The sequence below is a fragment of the Marmota marmota genome, unplaced genomic scaffold, assembly GCF_001458135.2.
Source record: "Marmota marmota marmota unplaced genomic scaffold, marMar, whole genome shotgun sequence".
NCBI classification, from domain to species: domain Eukaryota; kingdom Metazoa; phylum Chordata; class Mammalia; order Rodentia; family Sciuridae; genus Marmota; species Marmota marmota.
The window spans coordinates 63,538,908-63,544,006 of NW_025999842.1; positions in this window are offsets into that span (position 1 = coordinate 63,538,908).

The following is a 5,099-nucleotide window of genomic DNA, read 5'->3' on the forward strand; positions in this document are numbered from 1 at the left end:
AAAAGGACCTGTTGTTTTAATGCAGGTGATTCATTCAATGCCATGACAGTTTTCTTTTCTAGGCCTCCCTTCTCTTTAGGTATTATCCTAACTGAAGACTTTGGATTTTTTCTGTAGTCATTTCCATGAGAAGTGAGCTAATGGTTCCTGGGCCTCTGCTATGCTTTCTGTCTTGTCCTCCATCACATTCATTTCGACAGGTAGTCTTGGTTAATCCCAAGGAGAATTTTCGTCAGCATTTTGCAAGAAAACTGAGGCTTTGTGAGATGAACTAATGTTTAGAAGTCCTGCATAGCAAGTAGGTGGCTGATTCCAGATTCCAGATCCAGCTCTGTCTACCTAAGACCACATCTCCCTAATATGTCTCAGTAGCCATGATCCAATGCAGGTGGGCCTAGCAAGTTCAAATACACTTGCAATTTGCAAGGTTTTCTCTTTTGCTAAAGTTAACTGCACTTCCAGTGTAACTGAGGTATTTATGATTTGCTTGTGTGTTTTGTTATTTCTCCCATGTATAATACCCAGCATTATGTTCTGTATATTTCATATAATTAATGAATATTTGCTGAATTCACCCATTTCAGACACCTTGAGCCCCAGAAAAGCTGCTTAAGTTAACAGGCAGGGATAAAGCATCGTCACCCTTTTGTCCCTCTGTAAAAATCCTATTTCAAGGGCTGGTTTAAATCTTTATTTCCTTTAGGTAGCTTTCTCAGATCCCATTTGGCAGAATTCTTCATCTGTATGACTTGGTACTTTATATATACTTCCATGTTTTTTAAAAAGTAGAAGGATAATAGCTTTCACTTATCATGTTGTGTGTCAGACATTGAGCTAAACACTTTCAGAATACTGTCCCTTTTAACCCTCACAACAGCTCTGGGAGGTAGTCAGCACTGTCCATGTTGAGTCCAGTGAGGCTCCAAGGGAAGAACTAACTTGCCCAGGACACATGGTCAGTGAGCTTCAGAGATGTAGTAGGAACCCAGATCTAAAGGATTCCTGAAGCCTCTGCTTTCAGTTTATTCTTTTAAAAAAAAAATGAAGGCAAAACTTAAATACAGTGAAGAGCACATATCTGTTGTGCACAGTTTGATGACTTGATGAACACACATATCTGCTTCGCTATTGACCCGATCAAGATGTAGGCCATTTCCACCATCCAGCAAGTTCCCTCATGCCTTTCTCTGTCCATCCCGCCGCTCAGGATGAGGGTGACCCACTCTTGAACCTCATAGAAATCTATGTCTCTCTTGCTTCTGTCACTTCACATATCATTTCTGATACCTAGTGATATCCACTTTTTTACTAGTTTATTAAGTTTTATTTCTGAGCAGCCTTCCATTTCGTGAAGATACAACAATTTGTTTAGACATTTTCCTATTGATGGGTTTGGATTATTTCTAGTTTGGGGCGATTGTGAATGCTGTGAACATTCTTGCACACAGGATTTTCTGAGGACATATGATTCCATTTCTCTTGGGTAGATACCTACATGTGTACTCACTACGTCATGGAGTAGAAGCACAGCTTCATAAGGAGCTGCCAGTTTTCCGAAGCCTCTGCACCATTTTTACCTTCCCACCAATGGAAGCGTGTTCTAACTCACATCTTCTATTAACTTTGATGCAATTGGTCTTTATTCAGTTGCAGGCCACCTTTTTCCATGTCCTCCTTCCCACTTGGCTGGGAGCTTTTCAAGGTCAGGAAACATGTGCCATTCATTTCTGTATCCTCCATGGTGAGTTCAGGGTCTGGCCCAATAAATATGATGCATGTGGAAGTGTAATTTGGAGAATTGCCAGAATGGGTGTCAAGGTCCCGTCTAGGAATGAAGATCTAGAACTCCATCCATGTGCCATGTGCCATACAGGTAATTTAAAAGGCAGGTAGCAGCATTTCAAAAATGAGGTGGCATGGGCTGGGGATGTAGCTCAGTGGCAGAGCACTTGCCTAGCATGTGTGAGTCACTGGGTTCGATCCTCAGCACCGCATACAAACAAACAAATAAAATAAAGGCATTCTGTCCATCTACAACTACAGTAAATAAAGAAACAAATAAATAAATGAGGTGGTAGGTTTGTAGACCCCCAGAGAGTAAGTGAATGTCCAGCCAAACAGTGGCTTTCCTGAGGTGAGTTAGTGAGCCCAGCTGTTTGCTGGGAGGCTGTACCTCAGCAGTAGGACTCTATGACCTGGAAAGTCCACGTGGGCATCAATGGACGCCCAGGTATCTCCGCTGTTGAGCTCTGATCTGGTATCTTTGGGGGATGACATTTTCTTCATCTGTTTCCATAGGACCACACACTTAACAAGTGCCTACTTATTATCTCGTTGTTCCTGCAGGTCAGGAATATTCTGCCTCTCACAGCTGCCATTGGGTGACAGCTGGATATGCTGCAGAGTCAGGGCACTAACTGGGGCAGGGGCCACTTCCAAGCTCATGTAACTATTGGCTGGATTTAGATCCAGATGGGGTGTTGGAGTGAGGGCCCTGATGTGACACTGGCTGTTGGCCAGTGGCCACCCCTGCTCTTATTGTCATACATGTGTTGTAGAGTAGCAACTATACCTTGCTTCCACTGTTAGGCCTGTTGGGCATCCAGGTTCACCCTATTGCCTTTGGCCTTATTAAAACTTCCCCTTCCTGTATAGGCTTACGACATGGCTTGCTTGTCCTTGGCACAAGGACATGAGCCAGGAGGTGGGGAGGACTGGGAGGTTATCTTGGAGACTGTCTGCCACAGATGGCTCATGAAAATTCTTTAAAAAAGGGGGATATACACGTATTATGAGGAAAGTGTTGTTTGGATCCAAAGAGGGTATTACATTTTTTTTAAACTGTTCTAATGAATGGTTTTCAGAGGCTCCAACTTTACCCTAACACAAGGACCCTGTTCTGGGTAAATTATCTGCAGTTAATGTCCACTGGTACAGAAGATTGATAGGAAAGCATGAAGTGATTTCAGGATAAACATGTCTCAGTGGTTTCATTCAGTGTCAATGAATTGAGTCTTTTCTATAATCTGCTACTAGACAGAGCTTTTGGTCTGAAATTTGCCATGGATTCAAGAAGTAGAGAGTTTGGCAGAGCGACCCCTGTGCCCAAGTGTGGGAGGCCAAACTTTCTGGCAATAAATAGATTTATCTGGAATGGAATAATTGGCCCAGATCAAACATAGAAAGAAACCTAAGGATCCTGTAAAACTAAATTGCCCATACCTTTTGGGGAGAGTATTTTAATGAAAAAAGCAAGTTGCATGCATGAAAAGCAGAGAAGCCCAAGTATTATACTTGTTAAAGGGTACCTGGAAGACATTCAGGCAGGGACCTGGGTTCTGGTGATTGCAGATGGTCAAGCAGGACAGCAGAGACCCAGAAAGACAATATTAACAGACATTTGGAATCTTCTTGTGACATTTCAGATGCATTCTAGACCATCTACATTGACAGCAACTACAACAACCAGATTGCTTCTTTTTTTAATATTTATTTTTTAGTTGTAGGTAGACACACAGTCTTTATTTCATTTTTATGTGGTACTGAGGTTGAACCCAGTGCCTCATGTGTGCTAGGCGAGCACGCTACCACTGAGCCACAACCCTAGCCCCCAGATTGCCTCTTTTGATAGATGCAGATTGAAAGCAATCTTATTTTTGTTACAAAATAATAATGGTGCCAGTTATATGGAGGTTATTTTGTGCCAGGTACCATTCTATCCAGTGTGTACCTATGTACTAATTCAGTCTTTATAAGCATCAGTTAAAGATGAGTATTCAACAACCTGGAAATATATGTCTGCCAGCCCCTTTGAACCAGTGCTGCACATCTTAAGGGACAAACAGTTATTATCATAGATATTCAGCATCAGTTGTTCCTGAGATGTAGCCTCAGAACAGTCTAACCAGCTGCTTCTTTATATTTCCTGGTTTATTTAAAAAAAAGTGTAGTGTGTTTGTGCGTAATATATGTAGACACACATATACACATATGTATATTTTTATATTTTTTACTTTACTGATAATTAAACATTCCCATTATAGAAACAATTTGAACATCACAAAAAATTATCAAGAAAAGAAGGTTAAAATCCAGTCACTCACAGATATGGTTTTATTTACTAAAAAAGGAACATTAACATTTAAATGACCTTTTCTGCAAACCTCTGTGCACACATACACGAATAATTGTATGAGAATTTAACCATCCTGAGCAGGCTGTAGGTAAATTTTCCACCCAGCAGTGTGACCTTTCATGGTTAATCAGTGCTGATTGAAATCATCATTTTAGTCCATACAACTAAGAATGCTGGGAGGAGGTTTTCCAGAGAGGAGGAGATAGTAAGGCCTAGCATGATCAGAACACCTGGTTTGTGCAGTTCTTCCTGAGTTTTAAAAAACCACGTGTATAAGGACTTAGGTGCAGGAATTAAGTCAGGGAGGCCAAGGGGAGCCAGTGACTTGGAGGACAACAGGTGAGAAACAAGTGCCTGGTGAATCCCAAGCTTTTGCGGTGACCCTATCTCCAGAGCTGCCCTGATAAGGCCTCGTGAGTGAGGCACACACTGCATGTGGCTGGGAAAAGTGTCAAATGATGACTTGCTACTTGCTTATGCCTGAAGGGAGGAATCCTAGCACAATTTGGTTACTGACTTGATCAGCAGCAAAAGGAGATCAGGCAAACCCGGGACCAGATTCTACCCACTTTCTGCAGAAAGGACATTTTAAATTGTGCTCACAGTTACGAGTCTGCAATAAATGCCCATGTTGTCAGTAAGAAAACCTAACGCAGAGTCTGGAATACTGTATTTGAGATGTTTAAAAGCAAGTGTGGATGAAGACCACTGATTTTTACATTAGGAAAAAGTGACAGTCTGTGTAAACAGATAGATTACACTGGATCTATTAAAAACATATGTTGTGTTCACTTAAATGCTAATCTCGTATTTACCCTGCTGCATGCCAAGGCCTGTGGTGCATGTCCTGGATCTGAATGTATGTTTGAGCTGTTCCAGCGCAGGACAAGAGCTTAGCTTGTTTACGTTACAAGGAGGCTCCTATTTTCAAACTCACTGACTTTCAACTGGGGATTTTATTGAA